This window comes from Olea europaea, chromosome 1 (assembly GCF_002742605.1).
Source record: "Olea europaea var. sylvestris chromosome 1, O_europaea_v1, whole genome shotgun sequence".
In the NCBI taxonomy this organism is placed as follows: Eukaryota; Viridiplantae; Streptophyta; class Magnoliopsida; order Lamiales; family Oleaceae; genus Olea; species Olea europaea.
In genome coordinates this window covers 26,486,962-26,502,566 of record NC_036237.1, presented here as the reverse complement: position 1 = coordinate 26,502,566, position 15,605 = coordinate 26,486,962, and the positions used below count along the sequence as shown (strand labels likewise).

At 37.9% G+C, this 15,605-nt stretch overlaps 1 pseudogene; it reads right to left on the bottom strand.

Annotated features, from left to right (window-relative positions):
- Nucleotides 1–1,235: 1,235 nt before the first annotated feature.
- LOC111399013 lies at nt 1,236–9,687 on the bottom strand (annotated as a pseudogene).
- Between the last annotated feature and the right edge of the window lie 5,918 nt (nt 9,688–15,605).

The following is a 15,605-nucleotide window of genomic DNA, read 5'->3' as shown; positions in this document are numbered from 1 at the left end:
GACTTCTGAAAGTAAAAAGCTTTTGAATATATTTGAATAATTTTTGGAAAGTGTTTTATTTGACTAAAAGAACTTTTAAAGAAAGTTGACTTAACGTAACTTTCTCATAAAATTCCTCTACAAAAAATAAAATTTCTGCCAAACAATCTCCTTAACACGGTTTGTTCTACCTTTCAGAGACAAAAACAAAAACTAAAAAAATAAAAATCTGAGACAGACAGTAGAGATGAGATAAGGTTCATTGAGTGTAAAGTATAAGACACAGTGGATAAGGAAGAATAATAATGTTAATTTTTGTAGATGAATAGGATATGTGGACCAGGCCACTAAATTATTGGTGAGAATAAGTCCATGTCACGTTGCAGCTGCAGTTGCACTTGGTACATATGACATATCTGTATGACCAACCTTAATTTTCATCAGGTCAGCCGTTCCAACAAATTAATCAATCCACAACTTGGCCCTCTTGCATATTACGTCTCCATCGAGATACACATACATATTTTTTATTTTGAAGGTACATTTTTTGGCGATTTTAATATACCCATTCATTCAATGAATCACGCCCAAGATTCCCGTTACAAATTAATTAGAATTTTTTCCCTTGTATACCACATACACTCCCCTCACGGCCTCACATGAGAAGAGGGGTCCACACCCAATTAATGCACGGGTCCTGCCTCCATGTGAGGGGGCTGTACACCGAGCTGTAAGACTCTGTGTACGTGTAGCAAGGCTCAATTAATCACCCCTTCCACTTTTGAACCTTTGAGCTACCATCTCGATTGACGTGAACCAGTTGACAGCTTTTGCAGTCATCCTGAGTCACCACGTTCATCCATTGAATTCGTCTAACACCATTGAGCAACCTTGGATTAAAACCTTTTTACGATTGAAATTAAACTGAATTTATAATGAAATCTAGCTAAGCAAATATATCCAAGCTGCAAAAATCAACAAGTAGTGATTCTAATAATGTCGTACCAACTGGTGCTCTGCCCACTGCCCACACATAATTTCAATCGAACTGATTCTTTCATTCTCGTCGAAAGGGAATAATACTCGCAACAATCAGCTCAAACTGAAAATTCAGAACAACAATATGCCTTCTATTCTATTCTCCCACTGTCAGCCCAAACCCAAACTTGTAATCTTTTTTCAGATGATCTAGCTGCAATGCATAATTGATAGTAACGTATAGGTTACTTTCATAATAAGCAACTGATTTCAACTTCTATTAATTTACTTTGTAATTAGTTAAGCTTAGCCAAAGATGCACTATAAAGCAAAAATAAATAGCAGGTCAGCTACCATGTTGAACATTACCTATGCAGAATGAATAAAACTAAGACCCCCATATTTAATCGCTCTTCAAGGAAAGCAACCACACATCCATTAGAGTCAACCTTTCCTCTTAGATGACAGTCAGAGGGAGAGAAATCCAATCAGAATAATAAGGGATCCATGAACAAGTATTCAAGTATTGCAATTTGTAACTAAATCAAAGACCATCCGCATGCCGCAGCCTAAAACGTTACTAAAAAGGACCAAGGACCAAAAAATAGTGGATAACTTTGCAAATACTTATAAAATCCAGTGCATATCCCTTCATAGTTGGCAATTATAAAGTCATTTTGGCTAAAAGCGTATAACATGAACACAACGCATGCATCAAGACAGTAAAATATGTGATCTCGGATTTCAGACAGTTATATCAGGCCATGTAGGAAAAAGGAAAATAAACAGAACCTAGCATATATTTAACAGCATTGTTCTAGGAGTATTGTCCTTTTTTTTTTCTTTTTCTTTTTTTCTTTTTTTCTGTTTCGTATGTAAAAGTTGTTCTATTTTCTTTAACAGATTAGACTATTTCACATCATCCAAGTTAAGAACTTGATAAATAGCATGGAAGGATTATCAATATTCGGCACACTCCATAATTGTTACAAAATGCATTTTAAATGAATAACATGTTTCCAAGTATGTGAACTTTTGTAACATTAGATGACCATTCAAATTTCAAAAACACTTGAACAAATTGATATAGAAACGTGGAAAGCCTTTCAAATGTGTACATGCTCCATAGCTGTTCTTAAATGACTCAAAATGCAATTCAATTTGGTAGCTGCATGTGATTATTTCATCTCAGAAAACCAAAGAGGTGTTATTTTACCAAGCTGCAAATGGTGACAGCATCCTGAAATAGTTGCTGATGCAATGGGTATGCCTGTCCAAAGTGAGTTACGCTGAGAAGCACAAAAACATGACACGGGGAATTTATGTAGAAGGCCTAGTCAAACAGGCAAAAGTGACTAGAGATCTGAGTTCACGTTATTTGTTTAAAAGGCCTCCATTCACTTCAAAAATGTCCTGAATACAGAATACCCCTTAAAGGACTGTTGGCTGTTTAAGCAACTGGCTTGTGGTCATTTAACATCAAATGACCGCAGTTGTTTAGTGTCATATAAACTACCACTCAGCACCAGTTCATCATCAACAGAAAAAACACGAAATGAATAAAAGAGGAATCCAGAAAAGGAAGAATTCTAACCTCATGAATGCAATTTTTCTTTTTCTTCCTTGCATGAAGAACATGAACGATATTTGAGAAGATTTATGTGGAATTTAATTTTGAGTATCCAAATGAGTGGAGAAAACAATGTTAAGTGGAATTTTGTATTCTGAAATTCATTCACGCCCAAATTTTAAAGATCTTCAAAAGGTTTGTGTTTCTTTTTGCCTTGAATTTGAGGGCATTTTAGACCTAACAGTACTATTTTTGCTCAACGGCCCAAAATAAAAAATGATCGGTTCGGAGAGGCTATATTCTCTTATTCATAATTGAGTTAATTGTTCTAATGGTCACTGAACTTAAGTCCATATCTTTGATTGGTCACTGAAATTTAAAATGATGAGTTTTGGTCATTCAATTTAGGTCCATATCTTTAATTGCTCACTGAAATTTAAAACGTTGAATTTTGGTCGTTGAAATTTGAAAAATATTGTACATTACTCACTGAACTTTGAAAAAATTGTACATTACTCACTGAACTTTAAAAAATGTTGTACATTACTCATTGAACTTTGAAAAATATTGTATTTAATTGTTCTAATGGTCACTGAACTTAAGTCCATATCTTTGATTGGTCACTGAAATTTAAAATGATGAGTTTTGGTCATTCAACTTAGGTCCATATCTTTAATTGCTCACTGAAATTTAAAACGTTGAATTTTGGTCGTTGAAATTTGAAAAATATTGTACATTACTCACTGAGCTTTGAAAAAAATTGTACATTACTCACTGAACTTTAAAAAATGTTGTACATTACTCATTGAACTTTGAAAAATATTGTACATTACACACTGCAAACTCGATTTCAAAGTTCAACAGTTATGCTAGCGAGTAATGTACGGTATATTCTAAAGTTTTGTGGTCAAAACTCGACATTTTAAACTTCAGTGAGCAATCTAAAATATGGACCTAAATTCAGTGACTAAAACTCAACATTTTAAACTTCAGTAACCAATCAAAGCATGGACCAAAGTTCAGTGACCATTGGAATAATTAACTCTCCTTAATGACACAGACATGACATAACACAGGCTGGCAACACAAAAAATTTCAAAGAAGTAGGACATGGACAAGTGGATTTATATTATTAAAAATTTATAAACAACATATTGGCATAGTGGAAGAAGAAAAATACATATAGATGATAATGAAACAAATTCGACATTTGATAGAATTTCTCTCACATTATATGACTTTCTTAGATATAAAAAATATCCCAATTCTACATAGCATAATTTAAAAAGTGGGGTCTTCAGTTAATCACGCGTCAACGTAAAATTTTGAGCGTCTTAGACTATGAACAACACAGGAAACGTCACACGATAGTCCTAAACATGCTCAAGGTGTGTCCCAAAGAGTGTAGGAAATATAAGAAAACTATAAAAAATAGGAAAACGACATGCTCTGGGGTAACCTAGGAACGCTGATCTCTAGCATGTGTCGAACATGGACACGGACATGTCACACCACTATAAACATTCATGCTTCACAGAGTTATCAAGTGTGGATATTTTCAAAGTGGAAATGGAAACCCAAGCTCCTATTAGAGACATCATTTAATTCTTCTTTAGCTCACCTTAAGCTCTTGATATTTTACTCAATTTTGACCAAGGCAGGCTTGCACTTGTCTCAAAATCCTTGCATTTTCTTCCTTTATTTATCCACCAAAATGGTTTTTCCTTGGCCAAAACACACAAGTAGAGCCCCAATACAAGGTCAAGAAGGTAGAGTGTCTATATAAATTTGTAGAAAAACTTGAGTTTTTAGCTTTCAATTGCTTATCAGCAAGAAAGCAATCACACATTGGTCAAGATCATGAGAGAGCATAGGCTGATCTTCATGGTCTCCAGCGGTGTCAAAAAATTCCCTGAAGGTGGCCTTAACACTAGATCTGGATACTTGCCCCTGGCTAGACTAAATACATGGGAGCCAATATGGAAGCCTAATTGAAGTCTTTAAACCAAAGAATCCAAAAGGTAAAAATAAAAGGGTTAAAAATGTCCTGCAGGACTAATTCCTAATAAGTACTACATTCTTTCTCCTTTTTTCTTGAGAAATTAATTACTCAAGTTTGTTAGCTAGATTACTATCAAAATAATAACTCGTCAGGAATTTGCTCGAACATATAACCCAACTAATAATATTGTACACCCAAGAGCATTCCTACAACAGAAAATCCTGGATCATCTCACACAACAGAGAGCGACTGAGAGAGAGAGTCGAAGAAAAATTCAAATATTAGCAGCATGGAGGAAATTGATTGACCTCATCAACAGAAACATGTGAACAAAGACCTTGAAAAGTTAAAAATGTTTCTTAGCAATTTTACCAAGTCTAAATCAGGAAATCGATTGCCCTCATCAATATATGAACAAAGACCTCGAAAAGTTAAAAATGTTTCTTAGCAATTGTTCAAAGTCTAAATCCATCTTTTGGTATCAAAGAATTATATATAAAAAAAAAAGATAAACCAAAAACTAATCTTAGATTGGAAGGTGGTACGAGTTCTCAGAACACTAATAATGACATACTTGAGATTGAGGTTGCAGTTTCCAGTTTGACTATTTTTATGTACTTGGTAAAAAATATTAACAGACCAAAAACTATTATTAAACTGGAAGGTGCTACAAGCTCTCGCAACAATTACGACAACATTTTAGAGATCAAGGTTGAAGTTTCCAGCTTGACTCTTTAATATGTACTTGGTCAAGGAATTACTTTTAAATATCATATTAAATCAGAAGCTTTTTTACCATGCATAAACATAATCCAAAAACAAGTGTCAGACTGCTAATTATAATGTCAAAAAGTTATTAAGTTTTGAGTAGAAGTTACCTGCCAAAGGATGTAATCTAACCAAAACTAGCCGTGGCATCTCTAGACGTATAGTTGTACATGAAGTGCGATGCTAGAGAAACCTAAATACAACAGAACAAACTAAGAACTGACAAGAAAGCAACCAAGGAACCTAGCAAAAGTATATGCAATCAAAATTACAATAAATTTTATGAAGTAGCATCTATTTTTACCTTTTCGGATACTTTTTGAACATAGCTAAGAGCAACCATTCCAGTGCTAGCAACTTGCCCAGTTGCAACCTGCAAGTGAAACATTAGAAAAGATTGCATATCTTAAACATGATTTAGCATGGGAATAAACATTTGTGTCAAGTTTTGAACATTAAAGGCCCATAATGCAACAATGGAAATGAAGACTTCTTCCTCTTCCCCTCCCTCCCCACAATTGCCTCACAGTGAAGAGGAGAGAGAGAGAAAAAAAATATTTACACGTTCAAAGTGGAAAAAATTAGAAGCTAAGTGACATATTCTAACCAAAAGCATAAAATTATTTTCACAGTACAGGAAAATGGCTTGCATAAAAGCTCTTGATATTTTTATTTGGTTTATTCCCTGGTATGTAAAACTTGGTCAAGAGCGTTGAAGTCTGAATAATTTTGCATACAATTTGAAAAATTATCTGATTTATAGAAAAGGCAACCAAAACGTGCCTAGTTGATCCGTTCATGCAAAGAGCTGCTGCAATACCCACATGCACATGCACATGCACAACTAAGTTGAACATATGCTTTCATTAAATACACAAATAATTACATGATTGAATGTAAATTCCCTTAAGACCTTGGTATCAATTTTGGCACAACCAAAGCAAAAAACAATTGTTGGCATAAATAAAAGAACTAAAGCCAAGTCAAATATCAGATTTAGACATAGATGTTAGATCATCCTCCTGTTTTAGTTTATTGTTCTATCATCTCTATTTACTTCTACAATTATTTAGTCTTCGGAGAAGAATATTGTTGCTATAATCTAACTGTTTCCAAGAAAAAGTAAAACCGGGTCAGTCTTCATCCCAAGAGCTCAATAAAATAGCTAATTCATCATCCCACATGTAACAATTGAAAGGATATCAAGTCAATCATTGCAGTGTCACTAATTGAGAGTACAATATAAGGATATAGAGAATATATGTGATAATGTGATAAAAAAATATCAATCTTATAGCGTTTCCGAAGACAGTAACTCCAGTAAATAGTACCATCTTGTCTACGTTGTAACGGGCGGCATAACCGATACCAGACTTTCGATGTTGACCCGCCCAGAATACTTCACCACCCAAGGACTAATGTGGGATCACACTCTGCAAGTGCACAACAAGATTCAATCGAGATAACTTATTCTTTGTTTTTTCCCCTGTACAAAACCATTATTCCATAATACATAATAACCACAAAGAATACCATATTAACTAGCAGTTCGTCTAATCAAGGGAAGAAAACTTCCAAAATCATTCAGACTATAAATAAAAATAGAAGACTAAGAAAACTGAATACATACCAAAGAGAGTCATTGATTGGAGAATGATAGACCCCAAAGGCAAAAGATAGTTCCATTTAGTTGGTTAAAGTATGGGAAGAGTACTATAGGAAAATGGTACAATGTATTGTCAATATTTCTTACTATAAATAGGGGAGGGTAGTTTGATTTAATTTCGGCAGAATTTGGGAGTCAATTGGGAGAGAGATAGGCCTCTCGAATCCTATCAAATCTATACTTTATTTTCATATAATTCATCAAGTCCACCTTTCTGTTCTTCAATTCAATACTTCACAGAAACAACACTAATACAAATTCAACTCACCTTCAATAGCAAATTACAACAGAAGCATGGAAATTTCTCCGGATCATACCATTTGGTATCAGACTTGATAAGTACCAGAACAATTTATGAATTTCTGTACGGAATTACAAACTGAACGAAAGGAAATATAATAATTAGTAAAGCTTCGAGAGGCTCTACTTCTCTGCCAAGATAATACCCAAATTCTGCCTAAATGAAATAAAACTATCCTCCCTATTTATAGTGAGGAACCTATACAATTTTTCTACTAAATTCCCATAATACCTTCCCCTACTTTAACTAGCTAAATGGAACTATTCTCATGCTTTTGAGGCCTATCAGAGAACTAGAGAAACAATTATTTTCTCAGCAGTTTGTCAAAGATTTCACCAAATATTTAGTAAGACAAAAAAGTAATCAGAGCATAACCAATTTTTTTGTTTTTTTTTGTTTTTAATTACAGCACAATCAATCTCATTATATTTAATCTTATTTGATTTGATTTAATTTTTACGAGGCCAAATTAGTTATTTACAATTTACTTTCCTGATCCTGCAGATTTTTTTCCTCACTATGTATAGCTTTGTGAAGTTCTTAGAGTTATAAACAATAATTAAATAGTCTCTCTCATAATTCCACAAAGCTAAGGGGAAAGTTTCAAATAATGGTTACCAGACCAACTAAGTTTTATTGCATTAAGAGTTGGGTTATTCCCGTCAAATATATTGAATAATGATCTAAGACTCGATGGCTCTCAAAGTGAGAAGTTCTCGCATTATATAGAACCAAGTCAAAATTAAATATGGTAACTATCGATTACAATATTAACTAATAGTAACCTATAATTTAAATATGGTAAAAAAAAAAATCTATCTATATATAATACAATTATAATGATAATATAAACATCAACTGTAATCTTCGACGATTTCTATAATCTTATTCAATTTCATTGACAATTCCAATATAAAAAAAATTCCATACTATGAACATAGCAAAAATAATGCTAAGATGGTGCAGCCATATTAGATTCAATAAAACAAGATGTGAGAATTTATACAATGGAGGATAAATTAAGGAAAATGAGACTTAAATAGTTGGGCATCTATAAGAAATTGGGAATGAAGTCTCTTTAAGATGATTGAGGCAAATACAACTATAATTTAAATTATCCATCAAGAATTTTGGCAAGAAGTGTAATCGAGATTATTAAGGCAAGAATTACAATATAAGTTATTCACCCAGAAATATATAAGAAAAAAACAGCAAGAAACGTATAGCTTCAAGCCATGGTCGTCTGCCAAGCTAATTCATATTAAAGATGAATATGCAATCAAGCCTTTTTTGAGAAGTTTAAGAAATTTTACGTAATATTCAAGATAGTGAAATATTTTGTGAAAAAATATCAGAACATTCACCTGGCTGTAACTTGCACCAAATAAGGCTCCATTCCCTAATTGAAACTGAGTCCTATAGTCAAATCCCTGTCTGCATATCAAAAGGCAAATACTATTAGCTCCAAGTTGATTACTCCAGAGTTCCACTTCATTATCTTCGCGCTCCGCCGTATGTGTGGCATTTCTGCATTTGACATGGCAAGCTGCCAGCTGGACAGACCCACATGTAACCTTGCTAAATTATGACTACAATACCCTCAATGGTATATCACCTCATGACTAAGCCTCCCTTTGGCAAAATTTAGAAATCATCTATAAATGGTTAAACCTCACCACACATTCCAATGGAAACACAGGTAGCATCCACTCATCCACAACTCATTTTTATCGATTTATAAATTAAACCATTTATTAGTTCTACGCGAATGGAAGCTAATTTAAGATTAATTACCTTATAATCAAAATTGACCATGGATTGTGAAATATGTGACTCACTTGTAAGCTACAGAAGAAGAAAAAAGAACCAGAAAAATAAACTTTATTGAGTGAACTAGGAAATACAATAGCAGCTCTTGTACAATTGGGAACGGAAAACATTCAAAACAGATTGACAGCTTAAATATATTTACTTGAACGTTTCCCTTCAAAGAAAGATTCTCAGACAAATCACATTCATTCTTGCATTTACTCTTCCATCTGTCAACACCCTCCCGAAAAGTATCAACTGACAAGAAACAAGTAATCCTCGCATTTTTAAATGAAGTTATTTGTTTGTATAAGCGACTAACAAATAGTAAAAAATAACATACATTTGGATCTAAAAAGTTTGCTCCAAACTCGTAGTGGGCAGTGGGAATTTGAATGTTTCAGATGACTGAAAAGGAATTTCTGTAGGTCCCACGATCATACTGATGATCAATAATTAAGCAAATCCATAACAACCTCTCCTTAAGAAAAGAATACAATAAGGAAACCCAGCCTAAAAGTACCCCTACACATACAAATGACATGGTAGAAGAACGACAAAGGCACCTTTAAGGGGCTGGGGCGGAGCCAGGAATCGCGCGCGCCGGGGTGGGGGTGGGGTTGGGCGTGGGGATTTTAAAATTTTAATGAATGAGTAAAATTCACATATATAAAAAAATCGTAATATAACATTAGGTATTATGGTTATATCCTTAGATTTATCACTTTTTGAAAAGAAGGAAAACATAGTGGTTCTAATGCACTAAAAACCAAAACATCTTCAATATGTATAGATGAAATTCAAAATAAAGACAAGTTGCGACAAAATTATGGTTGTGTCTAATTAGGCCAAACATGAAACAATTAATGTGTGAGGTGTAGTCATAGATCAGTATGCAAATTGAGGGTTCAATGTAAAAGCTTAATCTTCTCCAAACTATTGTACTCCCATTGATGCAAGACGATTTGGGGTGGACATTATCGATTGCGGTGATAGTTCTATATTGGAGTGAAACACTAAGATCAGAAATTTCTGTTTGTAAAAATTGAATAAATACGATGAATAAAGATTGAACAAAATCTTAAGACATGAAGAAGATGATTCTGCAAGATCAATTGATGATTTTTAGAGTTTTGATTTTCATGAATTCTGCAGGTCGACCTGAATGGGAGTGAAATAGGGATTACAACCAAAGTTGAGGGGAGGATGATTCCAGGATTTTGGTATAATATTGTGTTGACGTCAAAATTTGCAAGGCTAATTTTGAGCCAACTTTAAACAAATGGGTGATTTATTGCTAAATCGGATCATGAAATATATAGAGAAGATGGGATCGGATTATGATTTCGTGTGTATCTTTCCCTTTTACAAAAATTCTACTCCATTATTTATACATGGTTTTAGCCGAAATTACATCAAATCAGTCAAATCAACTACGGTGTCGAGCTCGAAACTCGGGTCGTCAAATTCGCCTATGATTGGTTGATGAGGCTAGTGGCCATGTGTCAATGTTTTCTCTAGGTAATGATTACCTTCAAAGGGGCTTGAGATTCCGGGCTTTGGATTGGTGGTTTTGGGCGGTAGTGATGTCACTCCTGACAAGTATATTGATTTGAGAGGTTGGTGTGACAAAGGGTAATCATGATGTTTTCAGAGGTTACGACGGGTCTAATTTGAGCAGCATAAAATCCGTACTCACACTTGATTGAAATGGGTCCTCGGACAAATCTCATGAGATCGGAGTCTGGTGGTCAACAGTTACTCCCTAGGTAAGTTCTGCCGTAAGGGGGGCTGACCTCCTCGACCGGTTCTTTTTCCAAGGAATGTAATTATTGTAGTGCCAAGTGTCATTGTTTTAGCAGGGTTGCTTCCTTGGGAAGCTTTTCGGCTACAGGGCTTTTGGGCCATTGATTTTTTCCCTCCCTTTTTCAAGAGGCGGCCCAGATGTAAGACCTTTGGCCTTCTTCCCCTTTTTAAATTCCCATTTGCCTTTTCATTTAACCATTTCATGCTGTGAATTTTCTCTCTAGGGCAGTGGGTGAATTTTACAGATACGTGTTTCCAACTTTGCTTAGTGAGGTTGCCTTTCGAGTTCCCAGGTATTCTTTCGCTTTCCTCTCTTCGTCGTTCCTATTTGCATTTTCTTATGAGTTCGGACCAATCTAGGGTACGTTCCTGGGAGAACCAACAGAAAGAGTCCGACCCTCCATCCTCTAGTTCGTCGTCTGCTGTAGGGAAATTCTTACTCCTATTCCTATCTTAGTTGCTAACCCGATCACCATAGCTCGTCCTAGGGAAATGGAGCGGGAAAGGGAGAGCTTGGGAGTTGAAAAGGTAGGGTCTTGCAAGAGTAGTGAGGGAAATGACTTAGAAGAGTGGGGAGCCAGTTCTTACAGGTCGGTTGTAACGGGGGATACGCTGACGAGCTGGCGTGGTAGGTATGGTGTGCCTAGCTCGGTGATAATGATTATTCCCGAACCTTTCGACCGCGCTGATAGGCCACCCTTAGGATATGTAGCTTTGAATTCGGCCATTTTACAAGCCGACCTTAGATTTCCCGTCCCTAGGATTATTTGCAAATTCTTTTCCTTTTGGGGTATAGCTCCGACCCAGCTATGCCCCAACTGGTGGTGAACTTTGATTGCTACCCTGATTTTATGGGACTAGTTAGGGAATCCCGAGCTGAGTGTCGAGCAGTTCAACTCCTTATTTATTTTCAAAGGGAATGGGAAGAGCTCTGGCTGGTGGTATACTAGTGTCAGGCCGAGGACCGGCGGTTCCCTAGTGCTGGACACGTCTTCCTCAATTAAGAAGTGGAAAGAGGAATTCTTCTACGTGTCGGGAGATTGAGAGTTCCACCCAGCCAAGGTGAATAGGGGAGGATGTTGTCCCCAAATTCTACCATGCCTTATGTAAGCAACACTTACTTTGATACTTAAGTCCGAGCTGATATTAAAGTAATGCTAACTACCTATGCTCTTGCTTGCATATTACAAGAAGGCCACCTCGACCAAGGATACGCATAGGCGTGCTGAGGCCATAAGGGCTCTTCCCAAAAGGCAGAGGTCGTGCAAATACGTGATCTTCGACTCGAATTTATTCAAGGCGGGCTTGATCCAGACAATTGCTTCAGGCCAGACCTCAACTCGCCCATCAGCATCAACTTCAGCTAGCCCAGGTAAAAGTATCACACTGCCTTCCTAAGCTCGCGTGACTTTCAACACTATCATCAACTTATATGTCTATTGTTGTTTTTTTTTTTTTAGTCCGTGGTCCGAAAATGTTAGGATACAAGGCAGCCAAGGAGGCAGTGGTGGCGACAGCGAAGCGAAAAAGGCCTGAGGCCTCAGTTCGGATAGAGAACTTATCTAAAGAAACTGAGGAAGAGGTCCCGCCTTTGAAGAGGACCCGATCTGGTACTTCGGCTGCACCTTCCATCCTGAAGTACGTTCTTCCTGCCTCACTGAGTCCTGTTCAGGAAGCCCCTCATTCTCTACTATTTTCCACTCTGGAGGCTATCCCAACTCTACCGTATTCGAACCCAGAGGTGACGGTCTCTGCTGCTCCTTCCGTTGTAGTTGACAACTCTTTCTGATCTCGAGAGAGATGTCCCGACCTGCAGAGGCCGAGTTTGGATAGGTTACTAGGACGCTGGCCTGAAATACGATTGGATTTCTTGTGGGCTCCCTCCCCTTCCAAGGAGACGACGGCTGCGCTGGCTCCTCCATTGCGCGACTCTACCAATATCCTGACTAGGAGCTGGAATGAGAGGGAGCAGGGTTTTTTAGCTGAGATATCGCTCGAGGAGGCGATCGTCACTGCTCAGCTCCATAGCCACCGGTCCATTTTGTATACAATGGCCGTGGCTGACAAGGTACCTTTATCCGAGCTCTCATACTTTGAATTTCACCGATTTATGAAATATCTCGAGTCTCACTGACTTCTTTGATTTTTGTTTAGCTAAAAATTGAGCTTGAAAAAATGATGAAAGCCAAGGACCAAGCGCTAAGCCTCTACCAAGGCATGGAGAGGGAGAGAGCTCAATTTGCTGCTCGGGAGAATGAGATGAGGATAAATTCAATAGGATGGGGAAGAGCTTCACTCCAGACTAGACTTGGAGGAGACGCTGCAGGAGGAGATCAAGGTTTTGAAGACTAGGGGTGAAAAGGCCAACTAGCAGACTGACGTAGAGAGGAAAAAGGCAGAGGAAGAGAGGGCTTGATCAGAGGAGTTGCGAACTGTGGTGGCCAAGAAGTGTTCTCATACAAGGGAGGCTATGGAAAAAGTAGAAGAGACCAATATGAGGACCAGAAAGGCAATAAAGAGGGCAGAAGAGGCAGAGGCTAAGGCCATCAAGACCATGGAGATTTGGAGGGAATCTCCAGAGTTTGATGCCCTAGCCTAAGATGCCTACGTAGTGGCCTTGGAGGAGCTGATAAAACATATCCGGAGGGAGAGGCTGGACTTCGATGCCGTTTTCCTGGATGAGAGAGAAGAGCTGTGGAGATTATCTGTTGTTGCAGGAATTTGGATATTCTAGCCTGACCAAAATGTTAAGGGCAGCACCCCAATCCCCCAAGATCCTCTTTCCCCTGGTCCCTCTTAGGATAATTATTTTTTAATATTTTGGAAACATTGTTTAGCATTTTGAGATGTTTTTTGACTACCTGTATTACACTATGATCTTCGTTTGATATATTTCGTGATGTTTTGTCTGGAATGGAAGGATTTTTCTGTTTTACATGGTTTCTTTAGCAGGGATCTCGTTTTAGTCATGGTAATACTTCATGAACTTGGTTTGATATGCATAAGTACCGCCTTGCTTACGACCTTAGATCAGCCTGCGCGTGTGACCTGTAGGATTCCTTAGGAGAAATTTCGTCTAAGTGTTGCAGCACATACAACCTTAGCTTGGCCTACGTATGGAGCAGGGCTTTGGAGAATTCTTTAGGAGGAATTTCGTCTAAGTGTTGCAGCACATACAACCTTAGCTCAGCCCGCGTATGGAGCAGGGCTTTGGAGAATTCTTTAGGAGGAATTTCGTCTAAGTGTTGCAACACATACAACCTTAGCTCGACCTGCGTATGGAGCAGGGCTTTGGAGAATTCCTTAAGAGGAATTTCGTCTAAGTGTTGCAACACATACAACCTTAGCTCGACCTGCATATGGAGCAGGGCTTTGGAGAATTCCTTAAGAGGAATTTCGTCTAAGTGTTGTAGCACATACAACCTTAGCTCGGCCTGCTTATGGAGCAGGTCTTTGGAGAATTCCTTAGGAGGAATTTCATCTAAGTGTTGCAGCACATATAACCTTAACTCGACCTGCGTATGGAGTAGGACTTTGTAAAATTCTGACCAGATGTCGAATTGAATGTTCAAAATAAGGAGTCATTTTTATTGATATGGTTGACATTACAAGCGGGTTCGCATGTTACGGACTCTTCACGTTTACTGGTGATATTGCCTAAGGTGTTTGGCGGTCCAGGGGTGGGGTAGAGGTCTACCCCCAAAGTCTTTCAATTCATAAGCCCCTCTTAATAGGATCTTTGTTACCAGATAGGGACCCTCCCAGTTCGGTCCTAGGCATTCGCTACCAGCCTCCCTTGTGGCGAGAAACACCTTTCGTAGGACTAGGGATCCCACGTCAAATTCTCTCATTCGTACTTTCTGGTTGTAATACTTGGCATTTCGTTGCTTATAAACTGCATTTTTGAGTTTAACGTTGTTCCTCTTTTCTTCGATGAGGTCGAGTTCCGTACGAAGAGCTATATGATTTTTTTTCTTCGGTGATCTTGGCAAGTGGCTCAGCCTCGGCCCATTTAGTGAAGTGATCCACTGCAATGATTGCGAATTTCACACCTCCCCTTCCAGTGGACATAGGTCCGATCAGGTCGACCCCCTATTTCGCAAAGGGCCAAGGTGCCGTTACCGGGTTTAGTTCGCACGGTGGAGTGTTTATGATAGGCGCGAGACGCTGGCACTTGTCGCATCTTTTGACAAATTCGAGGGCATCATGTCTATTTCAACCCAGAAGTATCCTTGACGTATGATCTTGTGGCCCAAGGATTGCTCACTGGAATGATTTCCACATATTCTTTCGTGAACGTCTCGCAAGGTGTGTTGGGCTTCTTCTTCATTCAAGCATTTGAGCAAGGGTGTAGAATATCCTCGCTTGTAGAGGACATCATCGATGAGTGCGTATCTGGCCAACCTGATTCGGAGCTTTCTGGCTTCTATCGAGTTTTCAAGGCATTTCCTAATCTTTACGTGTGTGATGATCTCGTCCTGCCAGGTTGGTTTGGGATCTATTATCATAAGGGCCACTTCGACCAATTCGGTGGTAGGTAGGGATATTCTTCCTACGGGGATGCTATCAAATACTTGAATTCCCTCACTCATAGCTAGGCGAGCCAGAGCATCAGAGTAGCCATTCTGAGATTGGGATATCTACTCGATTTGGATGGTATTGAAGCTTTCAAGCTCTTTCCTTACAACCCATAGGTAATTGTCCATTCTTTCTTCTTTCGCCTGAT